A 7,827-nucleotide genomic window follows, 5' to 3' on the forward strand; every position below is an offset into this window, starting at 1 on the left:
TCTTTTTTTATATATTGGTAAATGGACAAAGCCTAGATTAATTATTATTTGTTAGAATTAATTATTATTATATGTTAAGAAAAGGTATATTCGAACCCAAGACCTCCCACATGAGAGGCTTGCAAGTTACTGTTGCATTGTAGGCTTTTTCCTTTAGCCAAATGAATCTTCCAAGCATTAAAATGTTAAAATAAAAAGGTAATAATGTTACATTGATCATATTCAATTTTTTTCCTCATTAATTGTGGAATATAACCTGGTAATGTGTGCAATAAGAAATTAATATATAATACTTGAGGATGATGATCACATACTATAAGGGAACACATAATTCAAAATTATTTAATAATAAGTTGCAAACATATTATTTATTTTCAAGATATTGGAGTCTACATTCTTCTACTTTTCTCTTTGAAACTTGTTTCTCACTTTTCATTTTCTCATAGTGGTCATACCTGAAGGGTGGCATTATTCTCAAGCCTTCTAGTGACTTCACACAAGATACAACCACAAATGCCAAACCTTCTCTTTCTTTTGGACCTATGTCAGTTGTGGCTTTTGAAAGATTTATTCATTGAGCTTTATGAATTAGCAATGCTCATACCAACCTTAATGGTAGTTGGGAGGTTCTAACCATTGAGATTTATGAATTAGCAATGCTCATACCAACCTTAATGGTAGTTGGGAGGTTCTATCCCTTTTCAATGGTCCTATTGGAACTATTTTCAATAGATGGTCATCAAGTGGTATTCTAGAGTAATGATCAAATTCAACTGTAACATATGTCAGTGACTTAGATGAAGTAGGTCCTAGTTTGTAGAAAATATTTTTGATATATTCCAGTGATCCATTCACAAGATCGACTTCTATAAATAGATTTTTTGTCAACATTATCCTTGCATTGTCACTAAACAATAACTCTAAGTAAAGTTCATCAGTCGAGAGATCTTTATTTCTATTATCATTCCTTGATTTAGTTGCAAGGCTATGTGCAATTGGATGTATCAAATAATGCAGCATCATTACATTATAGTTACGAATATTTTCATTTGTAGAGAAAAAATGCACTATCTTATCAAACTCATCATGTGTTATAGCATCTAACCTTATAGGCATTATTTTTATGAGAAATTTCTAGTCATCTATTTGTGGATTTGCATCTCTTAGATTTGTGAGAAGATCACAAAATCTTTGTTGTTAGATATCTTCTCCATCTTTCGTAAATACTTTATCTATTATAACCATTGTCTTGAATTCCTACCACAATAAATTTTCTTGCCTATTACTATCATATGATGATGTATTATTAATAGGAGGTACTTTCCCCAAATCACTGACTAAAATACTAGATATGCCTAAAAGATAGTTGGAAAATATTAAGTTAGGACCATATAGTAAAATCATAGCATATGCATTCAATATGACCCATGTTAATAGGAATTAAAAGATGTTAAAAATGTTTGATGATGCGACGTGCTCCCCTGCCCATAGGTGGTTAATTATGTGGCGTTCCATGTTCACTAACAATCATGGCTTTTGGTGCAATGGAAAATGGGCCCTACAATTGGTATCAGAGCCTGGTTTTGGCCTAGTCATGGGTTCAAATCTCCTCGGTGCCTTCCCGACCCGTGTAAGCACCTGGTATGCACATTGAGGGGAGATTGTTGGGTGATGCAACACACTCCCCTACCCACAGGGGTTTAATTATGTGGTGTTCCATGTTCACTAACAGTCATGGCTTTTGGTGCAATGGCAAATGGGCCCTACAAAAAACACCATATGATGCATGGAAAGGTATACCTCTAAAGCTTATGTGTGCACATTGTGAGAACGCTTGCCTATGTCGATAATCTAAAAAAATTAGCATGTTTTTGGCCACTAAAACTCAATTCATCAATCAAAATATATATGATATTCTCCATCTCTTGCTGAAAAATTGTAAGTATTGTCCCCTCTAGCTGCACAAAATTAATAATTAGTATCCACAACTTTGAATGAATGGTAGAAGCTCCTATATTAAAAGTTGCAACTCCAGTTAGTGCAACAAATAGAAGTGGAGAAGGATTTTACATTACTACCATTTGAAGAAATTTATTGATGGCACCAATAAGATAAGACTTTTGTGTTCCTTTTGTTCCTTGAACTATCATAAACAAAGGATTTCCCACTTGATTGCCATGGTAGTGTGTAATAATAATATCAATTGCTTTTTTTTGCTTTTGATTGAAAGTTGTAAAGTTGATGCAATATGAGATGTCAGCATACATAAGATATCTATATATTTTTTCATTTTAGGTATGAAATTATCTGGTTCAGTTGTGTGATCTTTACTCTGATATTTGTTGCACCAATTTTTATTTCTATCAATATCTGTTCTTTCGAACATGTCAATTTTAGAAAATGGAAAATGTTGACAATAATGTAACCCAAAGATGATTTTCCACTCATATTTTATTGTATTTTTTTTAATATCTCCATTATCGTCTATCTCTTAATGACTTGAAGGTTCATCATTTTCATGTACTTGTCTTTGGACATGTCAAGGATTATAGTTGAGTGACTCCTAATTTTCTACTATAGTATCATCATCATGACCAATGTCTCTCTCAATATTACGAAGAGTTCTATATATTTGTTCATTATTTCTTCTAGATTAGATTATGTTGGAATTTTTACCATCAACGTTTCAAATCACAGTACGTGATTCATCATTAGGATGAGAGAACAAGAGTTATAAAAAAGTGAGTTGCAGATTGGGATAGACTTCAAAGAAATAGAGGAGAGAGAGAGAGAGAGAGAGAGAGAGAGAGAGAGAGAGAGAGAGAGAGAGAGAGAGAGAGAGGCCAAGATAGAAAAAAGATAAAAATAAAAAATAAAAATAAAAAACCATAGAAGAGGACCATGGGTAAACTCAACAACCATAAAAAAAAAGCATATGTCATGCTATGAAAATAAATACAAAAAAGCCACTATGTATATGTGTGTGTGTGTGTGTGTGTGTGTGTGTGTGCGCGCACCAACTTATATATGTATATATACCTATATACACCTATGTATGTAACAACTGAGACAATCAAAAGTCCACCCACTTATTAGAATCAAGTGGACAAATATAAAAATACTTTGGGAAATCTCTAGCAATAGCGGATGTCTTCCTTGGCCCCCATTTATTATTTCCTCTTTTCTTAGGATTGTATATCCAAGACCTTGCTACATCAATCAAAGTAATACATTCCATACAAAGCAATCTTGTTTTTGTAACCATCAACAAAAGATTTTCTAAGTTCTTCCTCATTTTCCTCATCATTTATTACTATTGGTTTGAAAAATTCATGTGAGACATTTAGATTAAAAAATTTTTTTGCACTCAACCAATGGAAATTCTAATATCATATGACATGTTTCTTGAGCTCCAATATCTCTTTCTACAACTTTCTCTATTAAAATATTGTTGTATGTCTGTATCACTAAATCATCTAGATTTGAAAGATTTGAAAGATGTACCAACATTTTTTGATATGTTTTGGAGCTTTTCTTTGCTTTTGTTGCATAGTATTCAATGTGCTTGATTACTATGTATCTTGAAATGATAGGTTGCCACTCAACATTGGCCCTCCACAAGTGGAGTATGTAGCAATTGTGTGACTTAAATTTTTCATCATTTCTTATAGGTCCAAATATTTTCTCATGTAGATCTTCATCCTCATATAGCTTTGATTCCCTCAAATTCAATCACCAAGGTGCATTATATCAGAAAAATTGGTAAATACATATCTTGTTAACTCAACCTATCCAAAAGGGTGATATAGAAAATTGAGATACAAACATTTTTTATTTTGGTTTATGTACAAAGCATTCTTCATTTTTTTTATGAAGGCATCCACCCTTATTATAGATTTTGTGTCTTTTAACACATGTGAGTATCTATTCGTAGACATTGTCAATATCCACCTCACCTAGTTCTATTGTATTGTTAAGGCATGGATGTTGACCAAAATTATGGAATGCCTAAAAATGAAAATTCATATACTACTGTATTAAATAATTGTTAACACATTTTAATAGTTTACTCATTTATAATATGAAACTTATATGTATATTTCTTTGATTAGGATCAAGTCTAGGATTCCATGCATGTATAATGGAGTCAAGATATGTCTCTACACTTTTTTGTTCTTCCTCATTTGACCAATTGATAGTCTCCATATTTGGTACCCCATAAAGCCATAAGAAGCCATGAACATGAGGTGAACCTTGATGTTGTCACACATATCTACACTAAAAGTCCTTCACATTCATACCTTTTTCAAGTATTTATTTCCTTAATATTTTATTCCTTAAGTGGATATAATATGTGACTATATGTGGATAGTTGATCGTATTTTTTTCATCTCCATTTTTTAGCCTCTCATGGATCATTAGGTTTTGTACCAAACATTAGTGTAGGTTAATCAGGCCATTGCATATCTGTGCAGTTATTGTGAAGAATATTATAGGTGTACCAAGTTGGTGATGCACGCCTATTAATTCTACTTTACATTTTAGCCAAATATGATCTAGTTCCTCTTAGACTTGTTCTCAACTACATTATCCAAACAACGAGATTATTACATGACATATTTTCCATATATTCACATAGTTAACTAATAGTAATTAGTGTGCCTTGAAAAGTTTATTTTGCAAAAATAGCTGCTCAACTTTGTGCACGCTGTCACATTATCATGTACATCATAAAATACCTAAACCATGGAGGTTTTCCAAAGTGGTGATCCCTATAATTCATCAAATGCTTCACAAATTCATGAAATTTTACTCATTTTACTCTAGGATCTAACCAATCACAACTTCCATTTGGAAATAATGTTGAGAATGCCATATCCACAACTTAGATGTAACATACTCATTCATAGGTGATGCACCTATTAATGGCCACTCTATTAAAGAAGATGAAATTATATAGGGATTATTAACCCAAGTATGGATTAATTCTATTTCTCTTTGAGAATTCAGTTTCCTTGAATCCATTGATGTCATGTGGTCAATTAATTTAGGGTAAAAGAAAAATCCTTTGTCACCCTTTTGTAAAGGACAAGGCTAAAAAAAGTATAATTGTTCTCCTTCAATGACATAAATATGGTATTATTATTTAGAATTTCAAAATGAAGTAAACCAATGAAATTTGTAGAAATGGATGAAGTTTAGGATTATAATTTTTAATAATGTAGAACAAGTATAAAAAATCTTTCCATGTAGAACAAGTATTTATTATAAAATAATATTTATATCTATATCACAATATTGCCTTTTATAGAAAAATAAACCTATATTACTAAAAAACTAAGTATATTTGATAGAAAATGTAGTCTTTGAAATGTTCTAGTTCACATATATGAAAATGTGAATTTTATTATTGAGAATTTTATAAAACTTTTATAAAATAAAATCTCATAAGTTTCTACGTGTCAATTAACATACTTAAGACATGTATATGATATTTACTATTTTGATTTTATATAAAAAATTTTTGGTATAAATAGGAGGAAAATGCTCATTTTATTGATTTCAAAATATTTACAAAAGAACCTTGTTCAAGTGTAGGCATCGGGGGGAAAAGAATGGGGTTAAAAAATCCCACAATGTAGCCTAAGACCAAAGTCTTGTGTGCAAACAACAACCCCAAATATGATTTAGAAGAGGGAATTAGCTCATTTATAGAAAAAATTAGGGGGATACCCCTTATTACAAGATTTAAAAACATGATTACATTCTTGAGAAATTACAAAGGAGAGAGGAAGAATTGTCATTCTTCCTAATAGGAGATACTAAGAGAATGGAAATTATGTAGAGATATAGCTGAATTTCTCCACCTTCCACAATAAGAACAACAACACCTAACCACAATAGCTCTAGGAAATGTTAGTGCCAAAAAATAGAAATAAAGATAGCAAAAGGAGCAAGCCAAGAAACACCAAGGAAAGAGATCCTATAATGGTAAAGTCCCAAGCTAATAAAAAATTTGCTTGATTGGTGCCACCAAAAAACTATATTGAACTAAACTTATTTCCATTTGAACTTTATCTATGTTATAGATAATATACATAGCTAGAATAATAAAAAATAAAAATTGACTTTCGACCTATATTTTCTCTTTTATAATGATTCTAATTTCAACTTTCCTGAAATTGATAGTTTTTATCTCCCACCAAATTTTTCAAATCAAATCTATTGTAAATAGAAGAAAATTATAGATTTTAGAAGATAATTATCTCCTCTAGAATGTCATATAATTTTATGTTTTTATATAATTTAATATTTTTTCTTTCTTAAATTGACATCTTTTTGAGTGTTAAAATATGTCTTTTAAATTTTTTTTAATTAAAACATACTATATCTAATTAAAATACTATAAAATTGATATGAGAATATTTTTGGTTTTGAGTTCTATAAAAGAGTTTTTATATATTACTAGAAAAATATCATTAAAAATAGTAAGAGTTATTGAAAGATTAGTTTTCTAAAATAATTTTATTTCTTTAGTAATTGGATACAAACTAGTACAAAACATGCATGTAATAGACATTTCCAATTGGAAAATTGTGAGACCATATATAGCTTAGCTAGAATGAGTTTATCTATCTATCATATGTTTGAACAAATTTGATTTTTGGATAGAAATACTCAAATTCGGTCATTCTGATAAGTCATCCTGTAATGTGACACAACTTTGTACTTTTACCCTTTACCTTCATCTATCTCTATGAGTGGACAAAGGAATATGATTTCATTTGCATCAAAATCAAACTCCATGTGTACTATCATTAATCTATCAACAACATTATCATCCATATCTCTTGGCAAATCATTAAGAGTAGTTTCATCTATTCTAACATCTACATAAAATATATCATGTCCAAGTTTGTATTTTAATTATCTATAGACATCATCTCTATTTACAATAAAGTTATAACGTACACCATGTTGAACTCTTTCTGCAAAAAATAATGATTGGTAAATGATCAATTATATATGGAAAGATTTTTTATACTTGTTCTACATGTTGAGGAAAACTAATAGTATGCCATTTGTACTTATACTATCTTCCCATTGCATGTGTAACTTGTAGTATAGGGATGAAACATGTGATCAAAATCTCTTCAACCTAATTTAAATTTACAAGCTCTTAGGGTTGAGAGCCAGAATTCATATTAATTCCTCTTTCTTTAAGACATCTATTACATATAGGACCCTCGTTGGTGAGATATACTTTCATTCTCATATATGAATCTTCACAAAGATAAAACATATTTGGTATTTTCAAACTATCTATCTAATGTCTAAACTACATTTGGAATCTTTTAAATTCATATTAGAGCATACCATTTAGGTTGAACATTTTCTTATATCACTTTTCAATTATTCATTCATGTGGATTTTACTTTCATGTTGTGGTGCTTTTGGTATACCTTCTATTGATGGTGAGCCTTCATTCTCAATATTTAGTCATTTTCTTTTATTTTTAAGGTGCTCATATATGTCACTTTGTTGGGCCTCAAAATATTGTACTTGAAACTTGTCTTCATGTTGGGGTTCTTCCAACACATGCGCTCTTGATCTTAAGTTTTCATTTTCATTATTGAGCTCAATGATTCTATTTGGTGGATAATTGTATCTCTTACATTTTTGGGGATCAACATGTTACACTTCTCCTATGTATTGTCTTTGAAGATGAGAAATTTGTCGAGAAGTTTTTTGATGATTATTTTTATTCGTAATACTTTCATCTCCATTTTGAAATTACAATTTCTATACTATTACTTCTAACTTTCT

The sequence above is a fragment of the Cupressus sempervirens genome, chromosome 3 (genome assembly GCF_028749045.1).
Source record: "Cupressus sempervirens isolate cs-2001-9-10 chromosome 3, ASM2874904v1, whole genome shotgun sequence".
In the NCBI taxonomy this organism is placed as follows: Eukaryota; Viridiplantae; Streptophyta; class Pinopsida; order Cupressales; family Cupressaceae; genus Cupressus; species Cupressus sempervirens.